Genomic DNA, 12287 nt, shown 5'->3' with positions numbered 1-12287 from the left:
CTCCAGGCCACAGAAGGGCGATCACCTCACAGTTCCTGGTTGTACCCAGACCACTGTCACTCAGGGGAAGCCAAAGGCCAGTCGGGGACCCACAGACCCCACTTGTGGCCCGGCCAGCTGAGCACTCTCTCCGGGTGCAGCAGTTCCAAGCGTGGCCTCACGTTGGGGCACAAACTACACGAGACTGTATTGTGCTAGCTTTTCTCTTTCAGTGCCTTTTTAAAAAATACAAACTTTTAAATCTTTGATCCATTTGAAATTTATTTCAGAAGCTGGAGTAACTGATTTGTTTACACATAAAATAATTATTATACTAATTCTTGAGATGCCTGACAAAGTGTTTCTGTGATCTCTATTATTAACATAATATCACCATAATCATCACTACCTTTCTCTTAGGAAATTGTAATGTTGACAATAATAAAAATAATAGTAATTCTAATACCAAAATCATGTTATCATTAGCGTTTGGTTTTAATATAAAAATGTAAAGAAAATTAAAATAGTGCTATTCAAATTCTAGTGAATAAACACAGCAAAGTATTTTTCTGTTTGTAAGTCTAATGCTAATGATCATAATCATAAAAAATAACTGCTATTAAAAAAATAGGGTGGGCCCTGGCCAGTTGGCTCAGCGGTAGAGCCTAGCGTGTGGAGGACCCGGGTTCGATTCCCAGCCAGGGAACACAGGAGAAGCGCCCATTTGCTTCTCCACCTCCCCCCCACTCCTTCCTCTAGGTCTCTCTCTTCCCCTCCCGCAGCCAAGGCTCCATTGGAACAAAGATGGCCCGGGCGCTGGGGATGGCTCTGTGGCCTCTGCCTCAGGCGCTAGAGTGGCTCTGGTCGCAACATGGCGACGCCCAGGATGGGCAGAGCGTCGCCCCTGGTGGGCGTGCCGGGTGGATCCCGGTCGGGCGCATGCGGGAGTCTGTCTGACTGTCTCTCCCCGTTTCCAGCTTCAGAAAAATGCAAAAAAAAAAAAAAGGGTGAAATAAGATAAACATACACCCAGGGTCTACCTGTCACCATTTCCACTACCAATTTTTTTTTTCAATTTTATTTATTCATTTTTAGAGAAGAGAGAGAGAAGGGGGGAGGAGCTGGAAGCATCAGCTCCCATATGTGCCTTGACCAGGCAAGCCCAGGGTTTCGAACCGGCGACCTCAGCATTTCCAGGTCGACGCTTTATCCACTGTGCCACCACAGGTCAGGCATCCACTACCAATTTGAAGTGTCATGGATATATATTTTTTACTTAATTGTAGAGATTAAATATAAATAGCCTGACTGGTGGTGATGCAGTGGATAGAGCATTGGCCTGGGACACTAAGGACCCAGGTTTGAAGCCCTGAGGTCACCTTGCTTGAGCGCGGGCTCATCCAGCATGAGCATGGGATCACAGACATAGTCTCATGGTCACTGGCTTGAGCCCAAAGGTCGTTGGCTTGAAACCCAAGATTGGTACTTGAGCAAGGGGTCACTAGCTTGGCTAGAATACCCCCACCCCCAGTCAAGGCATTTATAACAAGCAATCAATGAACAACTAAAAGTGACACGATTATGAGTTGATGCTTCTAATTTCTCTCCCTTACTGCCTGTCTGTCTCTATCTCTCATGAAAAAAAGCAATTAAATATTAAGTGAAATTTAAGAAAATAAAACTACCTATAATTTTGTATACTCCTCCATGTAGTGCAAATATTTCATACATATTTTTAATCATGATGGGTCTATAGATTTCTTTTCTTATAATATCTTTGTCCAGTTTCTGTATTAGTGCAATGCTGCCTTCATAAAATGAGTTTGGAAATGTTTCTCCTTTTCAAGGAAGAGTTGAGAAGAGTTTGAGAAGATTTGGTGTTAATAATTCAAATGTTTAGTAGGAATTTCCAGTAAAGCCTTCTGGTCCTGAGTTTTTCTTTGTTGGGAGGTTTTTCCCTTCCTTTTTTTCAAGAATTTTTTTTGATTGATTTTGAGAGAGAAAGGAAGTGAGAGGAACATCAGTTTGTTGTTCCACTATGCACTCACTGGTTGATCCCTGTATGTGCCCTGGCTGGGGATCAAACTGACAATCCTGGAGCATCAGAACATTCCAACCAACTGAGCTACCAGCCAGGGCTGTTGGGAGGCTTCTGATTATCAGTTCAATCTCCTTATTAGTTATATGTCTGGCCAGAATTTTTTTATTTCTTCATGATTCAGTCTTGGTAGGTTATATGTTTCCAGGGATTATCCATTTCTTCTGTGTTATCCAATTTGTTGACTTATAACTGTTCCTACTAGTTTCATGATCCTTTTTGGTATTGTTACATCAGTTGTACTGTTACCTTTTTCATTTCTTATTTTTGTCAATGGGTCTTCTTTTTTCTTAGTCTAACAGTTTGTCAATTTTGTTAATCTTAAAAAAAAATTTTTTTTGTTAAGTTTTTCTATTGTTTTCCTATTCTCTGGGGTTTTTTTCTTTCTTTTTTTAAAATTATTTTTATTTATTTATTCATTTTAGAGGAGAGATTGAAAGAGAGAGAGAGAGAGAGAGAAGGGGAGAGGAGCAGGAAGCATTAACTCCTGTTAATGCAAGCCCAGGGTTTTGAACTGGCGACCTCAGCGTTCCAGGTCAACACTTTATCCACTGCGCCACCACAGGTCAGGCTCTGGGGTTTTTTTCAATTGCAGTTTACATTCAGTATTATTTTATATTGGTTTCAGGTGTACAGCACAGTGGTTAGACAATCAGATACTTTACAAAGTGTAAAGTATTACCTGACATTTCCAGCACCCACCTGGCGCCACACACAGTCATTACAATATTATTGACTATATTCCCTATGCTGTACTTTACATCCCTGTGACTATTTTGTATCTATTTTATTTTTGCTCTAATATTTATTATTTCCTTCCTCTGCCAACTTGGAGTTTAGTTTATTCTTCTTCTAGTTCCTTGAAATATAAAGTTAGTTTCTGAGTTGAGATCTTTTTATTTTTTAATTTTTTTTACAGAGACAGAGAGAGAGTCAGAGAGAGGGATAGACAGAGACAGACAGACAGGAACGGAGAGATGAGAAGTATCAATCATCAGTTTTTCGTTGCGACACTTTAGTTGTTCATTGATTGCCTTCTCATATGTGCCTTGGCCACGGGCCTTCAGCAGACCGAATAACTCCTTGCTCGAGCCAGTGACCTTGGGTCCAAGCTGGTGAGCTTTGCTCAAACCAGATGAACCTGCGCTTAAGCTGGTGACCTTGGGATCTCGAATCTGGGTCCTCCGCATCCCAGTCTGACCCCTTATCCGCTGCGCCACTGCCTGGTCAGGCGAGATCTTTTTTAAATGCAGGCAGTAACTGCTATAAATGTCCTTCTTAGTACTGCTTTTGCTATATCCATAAGTTTTGGTATGTTGTTTTGTTTTCATTTGTTTCAAGATGTTTTCTGATTTCCCTTTGACCTACTGGTTGTTCAAGAGTGTTTTGTATTTTTTTTCCGACATATTTGTGAATTTTCCAGTTTTCCTTTTGCTATTAATTTCTAGTTTCATTCAACTGTGGTTAGGAAAGATACTTGGTATGATTTTAGTCATCTTAAATTTGTTAAAACTTGTTTCGTATTCTAACATGTGATCTATCCTAGAGAATGTTCCAGGTACACTTGAGAAAAAGGTGTCTATTCTGCTGTTGGGTGGAATGTTCTGGATAGGTCTGTAAGGTCCAAATGTTCTTTGGTGTTGTTCAAGTCTAAATTTAAAAAAATGCCTGGTCTGTGGTGGTGCAGTGGATAAGGCATAGACCTGGAATGCTGAGGTCGCTGGTTTGAAACCCCAGGCTTGCCTGGTCAAGGCACATAGGAGAAGCACATAATAAGTTGATATTTCCCGCTCCCCCCTCCTCCCCCCTCATTTCTCCAAAACAAAACAAAACAAAAAAGAAAGAAAGCAAAGGAAGGAAATGAAGGGGGGAAAAACCCAAGTCCTTAGAAAAAGAATCTCTAGCAAACCCACAACGATAGGGAAACATTCAAGTCAGGAGCAAGATAAAGATGGCTATATCCTTATTACATTATAATGGGATCCTGTACAGTAAGATATGGTAAGAAAAAAATATGAGAACAGACATTTAAAAATGTGAGACAAACCAGTGTGATTTGCATATGAGATTATCTCCTGACAAACTATTATAATGAGAACTGAGTAAGATTATGAGGTACATTTGTAACATACAAATCATTAACTTTTCCATATGCCAAAAAATAATCGATTAAAAAAGGAAATGGGGGTGTGGTGGGGGGAAGCCCATTGACATTAACAATTAAACCTGAAGAAGAGGTTATGGCAGCAGTCCAGGCTGAGATGACAGCAGCTCGGACCCCGATGTTAGAGATGGGGGTAGAGTGGAGGGGCTGGGTTCTGGATACATTTCGGAAGTAGAGCCAACAAGATTTCCTCAAGGACGGCTAGAGCGTGTGAACAGTGTATCCACGGAATCAGGAATGACTCTGAGAGTTCTGACCAAAGCTACTGAAGGGTGAAGCAAGCCAGGTTTGCCCCTCAAGCCACTGCAGAACAGAAAAGGTCTGTGTAGCTAAGACTCGATGGCCCCTTTCTAGGTGAGAAACTGCTCTGAGCTGGTTTGGGCAGAAGCATGTCAGAGAACTGATGGATCAGGCTGCTAATGAGCAGAGAATCTGTGCAATTCCAATGTTCCCAGTGACAAGACTCCGGTCTTCACCAAAATCTGCTAGAACTAACAGAGAAACAGCAGGATGGGGCGGGGGGCTGGGTGCAAACCTAATCCACCCTGAGAGCCAACTAGTCAGAAGCTACACCCTCAGAGCTGTGAGACAGCTCCTTCCAAAGTCAAACACGGTCTGTTCAAATGCATTTGCGTCCTAAATTTTGTTCCAAGTACAAAGCAAATCAGTTTATGTAATTTGAAACTAAAAAAAAATTAAAGAGTAATATAAATGATTTTTTTCTGGATGTGGTCTTACTTCTGAATTACATTTGTTCCGTTTCAGTTGAGTGTTTCCAGTGTGGGCAGGGAGTTTACAGGCTAAAGAGCTTGAGTGGGCTTGCTTGACCTCCCGAAAGCATTCACTGAAAAACAAACTCAGACGCGCTCTCCCTGTGAGTGGGTGCTCCCCCCACTCCAGGCTCAGTCCGCATTGATGACCTTTCTCAACGGCCTCACTACAAAGCCCACCAAGACCCACGCAGGAAAAAGGATACTCGATTTCACTCTCAGTAACAGAAATACTAATTAAAATCACTTTGATTTTCTTTCTTTCGCTTATGTTGGAAAAGCTCAAAAGATTTAACAATATGTTTAGTTGGCCAGGGTTTGAGGAAATGAGGTCTTCTCACACACTGCTTGCAGGAGTGGAAACTGGTAAAACCTCTACTGAGATCTACTCTGTAATAGCTAACACAGTTATAAATGCCCACTCCCTTTGATTCAGCAGGTCTGCCTCTAGGAAAGTGGCCTACAGACACACTTGTCTGTGTATGCATCAATGCAGGTATAAGGTAATCCACTGTCCACACTGCGATAGCAAAGGACTGGGGGTAACCCAACTGTCCACAAACAAACGAACTGTCCACAAATAGGGACTGAGCAGGGAATCTGTGCAGTGCCAAGACTCCGGTCTTCGCCAAAATCTGCTAGAACTAACAGAGAAACAGTAGGATGGGGGGATGGGGGGGTAAAGATGGGGAGGCTGGGTGCAAACCTAGGATACCCTGGTGGAATAGTATGCACCCATGAAAAGGAACAAGTGAGCACTTTTTATATCGCTATGGCTTAATCTTCAAGATGTCTTGATATGTTTTTAAATGTTTTTGATTGATTTGAGAGAGACAGGAAGGGGGGGGGAGAGAGAGAAAAAGAGAAAAAGAAAGGAAGGAAAAGAGAGAAGCACCAACTCACTCTTCCACTTGGTTGCTCCATTTAGTTACGCAGTCATTGGTTGCTTCTCCTACGTGTCCCGACCAGGGGTCAAGCCCACAACCTTGGTGTGCCAGGACGACCCTCTCTCCACATAGCCACTTGGCTAGAGCTGATATAGGCTGTTTTTGAAAAAGCAACATATACATGTTCTAATGTATATGTACACTTAAAATATCTCTAGACAATTACATGGGGAACTAGTGGTTGCCTCTGGGAAAGGGAACAGACAGGGAAACTTTTCTCTGCGAACCTTTAAAATTCTGAACAATGTGAATGTACTATGTATTCAAAACAAAAAAATTTAAACTTGAATATATAAATGAAAAAAACATTAGAACATTTTCCAGAGTGTGTGGGCTGTTACAAAGAACAAGTGAAAAAGTGCGTGGCTGATGGGGTTGAAGCAGAGGTCCTTACAGAATATGGGACTGGGGTCAAATGCCAGCTAGAACTTCACATGCAAATTTCTAACTACAAGTGGGCTTTGCGTTTAACTTCTGTAGCGGTGCATATGGGCACTTCATCTAGGTCTAAATGTAATACCTACAACTAAATATATTCTCTCTGCCTCCGGCTTATAGACATAGGTCGAAAATAACTTAGAAACATCAAAGATGGAGCCATGGGACAATCCATGCAGAGCAACCGCCTTCTCTATTACCGTATTTCCCCATGTATAAGACGCACTTTTTTGAAAAAATTGGAGTCTAAAAACTGGGTGCATCTTATACAGTGGTTGTGGCATTTTAAATGCCATAGATGGAACTGAGGACAAGGCAATATATGAAGATGATTGATTTGTCATCAGATGCAGATGAGGACAAGCTAATGGATGGGAGTTTTGACAGTGATGAGTTGTATGAATTTTATGATGAATAAAACTTAAGTACAATAACTTTATGTAATACATTTCTTTTCCAATTTCAGGCCCCAAAATTAAGGTGCATATTATACGTGGGAGTGTCTTATACATGGGGAAATATAAGCTTCCTATAAGAAGCTGTTATCCAATCTCCATTTGAGTATCTCCATGGTCTGAGGCTCATTACCACTTAAGAGAACTTATTACAAAGTTCCTTTCTTAGCTGGCCCTGATCCCCAGGCTTGAGATCCATCTTTTGAGCTGACACAGAACTAGGCAACACTCTCATTTCGTGATCTGGCCACTCTCCTGTGTATCACCCGTTATACAGATGATGCTCATCATTTCAGTGCTCACCGCTGCAGCAGAACCATCCTGAGTTCATTCCACACTCTCTAGTGGCTTGCTCTTTGAATACATTTTAATTTGTCCATGTCACTCTCAAAATGTGGCAATTAGAACTGAACAAGCATTCAAATGTAGCCCAACCAGAGAGAGTTCAATGGAGACAGTGTTTTAGTCATTCTACCACCACTACTAATAAAACCAGAAATCCACCCGGGTAGAGGTTCTATTTTCTTTTTTTTGCTGCAGAGATGCGGACTTTGAGACCCGGAGGACAAGGCAGCACGGCTAGAATTTGGCAGCCCTGGGATTCTTTCATCACAAGGTCATGTGGGGACACATTTTCACACACTCATTTACAATTCTGATACAGGAGTTCTGGGCTTGCTTCCCCTTTGCCTCTTTGAATTCTACCTTCTAGTCTCAGGAGGGAATGTTTCCATTTCTTGTTCTTTATTCTAGCCATGCCACATGGGATCCCAGTGAGGGGCCAATGAGGCCTGTGCAGAATCCAGAGGACCTCAGTGGTCATGGTGTCGGGGGATACCTCTCTCCCTAAGTCACAGCCCTTGTGAGATCTCTGAACACCCTCATTACATGTCTCCATCGGTCCCCAACCTCCACACTGACTGGTCACCTGCTCTCACAGATCCCTAAGTCCGCCACCTCGGGGCCCAGCATGGTGCTCAGCACAGAACTGCCCCAGGGTGAGGGGGTGAAGAGGCGGGAGCTGAGGACAGGGGAAGAACTCTAGCATCAGACAGAGATGGGCTTACAGCCCAGAGGCCTACCATTACGGCTGTGCATTCCTGGGCAAATGCTTCATTCCTCCTGACTGACTGCTCAGGGGTGACATGGAGAATATAATGCCTGCCTCACAGAGTGGACACGACAGTCAGTGTACAGAAGGGTTAGCATGCCACCTGGTTACACAGCACGCTCTCAATGTCAGCTACTGCCCTTCCTCCACCTCCCACTCAGGGGCGGGCCACCAGAGGATGACAGTTAACCAACTGTAATAGCAAAAGGCACATGAGCTACACTTTATGCTGCTTTCTTTTTTAAAAAACTGTGGTATAAAAAACACACATATAAAATGTACCATTTTAATCATTTCTAAGTTTCCATACAGTACAACAGCATTAACCATGTGAACCTTGTTGTAAGGCAGGTCTCCAGAATGCTATTCATCTTGCAAAACTGAAATCCTATATCCACTGATTAGCTCCCCTTCCCCTCCCCCACCCCTGGTAACCGCTGTTCTCCTTTCTGTATCTAAGGGTTTGACTGCTTTAGACAACTAAGTGAATCATGCAGTATTTGTGTTGATGTGACTGGCTTGTTTCACTTACCGCGCGTCCTCAAGGCCATCGTGTTGTGCCATGTGACAGGATTTCCTTCCACCTTAAGGTTGGATAATATTGCGTTGTATAGACTAGGCTCTCTTTAGTCACTCACCTGCTGAGGAGCACCTCTGTTGCTGCCATCTTTTGGCTATTGTGAATAACGCTGCTATGAATACAGATGCACAAGTATCTCTTTGAGACCCTGCCTTCAATCCTTTCGGCTATGTGTCGCTTTACTGTTACAGTCCCCACCAACCAGTGATGCCAACAGAGCAGTACCAGTCACAGTGGCCATATCTGTCTTCACCTCTTTGCTCTTGTCACCAAATTATCCCCTCTCAAGCTCACTCCCTAGTCCTTTCTGATGGCCTCCAGGTTCCTCTATTTTTAAATGAATTCCACAGATCAGATTTCAAATTTATTTCCTTGTGAAGAAGAGAAGGAAGCTCTTCTCCCTCTGTTGGGAAATATCCTGGTCCCTTGTCCCAAGCAGGGCACTGCCCAGGCCTGAGCAGAACGGAGTGCGGAAACCCAGGCCCAGCTCCCCGGAACAGAGCCGGCGGTGGCACTGCCTGAGTTGGCCGAGCAGTTCCAATAATGTTCACTTTATAAGCAGTGCTTTAAATGCTGCTAGTATTTTATCAAGAAGTATTGGCTTCCCTTGACAAGTCAGACTGACTAACATTCCTGCATTTATCAGACTTGTGATTCAGAGCCAGGCTATTGCTATGCAAATCTACTTCCAGTCTTATGATGCCCAACCACAAGGACCAACGGGATTTGATCAAAAAAGTTCCACATTTCCCCAGAACTACTCAAGAACATGGTCACTTTCACATCACTGTCCTGAAGGGCAGCGGAACTGAGGTGTTGAGTTCTGGATGAAAGACACCCTGGGGGCCTCTGGGGATGCTTGGCTGTGTCCTGAGGGGTGTTAGGGTGACAAGGTCACCCAGGGGTCAGGAGGAACAATGGGCCTCAGCACCTGAGCCTTCTCTAGTCTATAAAGCAGTCAAGTCGACCACTTCATGAAGTAGAAGTGGCTGTGCTCGTGCAAAATATAAAATTCCAACAACTATTTCTTCATAGCCATTGTCAAACCAGGACTAAAGTACACACATCTCCCTATTCCCATCCCGACTCTCTACCTAGGCTACGTGAGGACACACACAGGCACGCATGCGTGCACACACACGCTCACCAGTGACATGCTCAGGAGAGCTTGGGGAGATGTAACTTCTGGTACAAATCAGTAAGAGCATTTATTTTCTTTCTATGAGATTTCAGGAGCCTAAATAGAAAGCTTCTAAGAACTCCTCTTGATGACATGTATGAGAACTGATATAATCTGCCTACCATCATAAATTTGGTAAAAGCTGTATTTAGCTGTTTTTAAACAAAAGGATTGCTTTAATAGTACGTGTTGGATTTCTGGTGGTAGTGATGTTCCTCTGATAATCTTGAACAATAAAATTTCATCTGACTTTACTTAAATACCACTGACCTGTCATAAGAATAGAAACCACCCCGTAACTGGCGCTCTCCCATCCCCCACCACCCCACTTATATATTTAACTCCCTTGCTCAGGCAGTCCCGGGCACACTGACAGCTCCACTCTGCCCTCCCATTCCGCCCAAACTACTTGCACAAGGTCACTGGTCAAGTGGCTCTCTCCAACTTCTTGGCGAGTCGTGAAGTCTTTCGGGCCTACAGAAGGTTAAGTCCCATGCCTCTAAAAGCTGTCCACAAGGGAGCAAGCTCACCCCTGCCTGGGACTTCACAACCTCCTGTGTCCAAGTATAGAATTCAGACTAGATTTCAAAAACTTAGTACAAAAATGATGTAAAAGATCTCATTAACACGCACACACAGCCTCTCTCCCATTAACATCCCCCCAGAGTGTCACATTTGTTATAATTGATGAACCTATAGAGACACATCGTTGCCACCCAAAGTCTCTAGTTTACCTTAGAACTCCCTCTTGATGGTGCATTCTAAGGGTTGGGCCAATGTAGCCACCATCATAGACCACCCAGAGTGGTTTCAGTGCCCTAAAACCCCTCTGCATTCCCCTAACCAGCCCTCCTCCCCTGTACCCCCTTGCACCCATGCTCTTCCTACCGACCCCACAGCTATGCCTCCTCTTCCAGACGTCACTGGTCTGAATCCCAGAGTCTACAGCTTTGGGGCTGGTTTCTCTCAGCAATATGCATTTAAGGTTCCTCCAGATCTTTTCAAGCAGCATAGCTCATATCCTGTGCATTTATATTTTCTAAAATGTTGCCCCTCGAATTGTAAAATGTCACATGCAGCTCACATTATATTGCTGTTGGATACCTGTTGGCTTGACTTGGGCAGTGGATCCATCCAGCATCTGCCTGCCCTTTCTGGTCAATCAAGTTCATGCTTGGCTACACCTAGGTCACTGCATGTACCCTGATAGGCCAGCCTCCTTGCCTTCGTGTGTACAAAGCCCCACCCGAGAGCCTCCTTTAACTCCTTTATCCCTGAAGACTGATTCATGCTCAGATCCAGCTCAATTATGGCATCTTCAGGGAAGGCTTCCTAAACATCCACTGTATATCAGTCAGCTTTCACAGTATTCACACTTTGTATTATAGCCTTTTCTTTTTTAGCACGTTTGACTTTCCCTCTAGATCAGTGTTTCCGGGTCTACAGTCTTCATACAACATTAGGTGGCTAGCTCTTGAGCAGACAGTCAGGAAATTTCTGGCAGAGCAGCCCCAGTCCGTGGGCCAGGGGTGTAAAACCACTGCTCTAGATCGTGGACTGGGAGCTCCCGGAAGTAAGGGGCCACTTCTTGTTTCTCTTTGGGCCCCCAAGCCCTAGCACAGAGCCTGAAGAGCAAAGGTGTATCATAGCTAGATTTATTTACAAGCTAAAATTGTGTTTTATATCAAATCGACACCTTAATAATATTGATAAAGTATGTCACAGTTAAGTGATGGTAATCATCCCTTAACGATCAGCATTCTGACCACCGTGGAAATGTGGGGACTGGCCGTGGACACTGGATGGTTAAACAACCACATTCCACATCCATTAGCTGACAACCCAGATCCCACCAGAATAGAGGCACTGAAACTGAGCCTTTGATGTCGTTTCCAAAGAAAGCCACCAAGATGATTAAAGAGCTGGAAAATGAGATTTATGGGGAATGGCCACAGGAACAGAGACAATTTTGCCTAGACAAGAGAAAAGGCCGAAGGGTGACTTAATAACCATCTTTAATCATTGTTATTACACAGATGATGGTGACCAGATGGTCTCCATTTCCACCAAAGAAAGAACACTTAAAATGGACTTAAGCTGCAGCATAAGAAAAGTCTAGTTTTAAAGACAGAACTTAATGGCTGAAAACTAGGACACAGCAAAGCAGAACCAAGAGTGTGTGGTGACCACTTCCAAATGCCTTCATCATGCTAAGAAAGCAGCAGATGGGCAGTGTGGTCAGGCCTTCATAATCCTTGGTTGAGGGCATAGCCTCAACTGGCTAACCTTCAAATGAATCACGTAACATACAACCATAGGAGTGGAAACAAACCAGCAATATGAAAGTTGAAACACAGCACCCTCTGGTGTACATAACTGGTGTGTAGAGGGTGCTATATTGGGTGGGACACTTGAAACCATGTCTACACAATAAATTAAAAATAAAAATAACAATAAAAATTCTTGACATATATTGATATTTCTCAAAATATAAGGTCTAATCCTTGAGAGAGTCGAGAGAAACTTATGCCCAGGCTGGTCCTAGTGTTCATTTAGTCACTACAT

General features: G+C 43.4%; 1 protein-coding gene across 4 annotated transcripts in view; it reads right to left on the bottom strand.

The window, feature by feature from the left end:
- ZHX3 (zinc fingers and homeoboxes 3) overlaps positions 1-12287 on the bottom strand; it is a 102536-nt gene that overhangs the window by 8027 nt on the left and 82222 nt on the right. The window lies entirely within an intron of this gene.

The sequence above is a fragment of the Saccopteryx leptura genome, chromosome 5, assembly GCF_036850995.1.
Source record: "Saccopteryx leptura isolate mSacLep1 chromosome 5, mSacLep1_pri_phased_curated, whole genome shotgun sequence".
NCBI lineage: Eukaryota > Metazoa > Chordata > Mammalia > Chiroptera > Emballonuridae > Saccopteryx > Saccopteryx leptura.
Note: the sequence above shows the minus strand (reverse complement) of the source record. Positions and strands in the feature narration are given on the sequence as shown.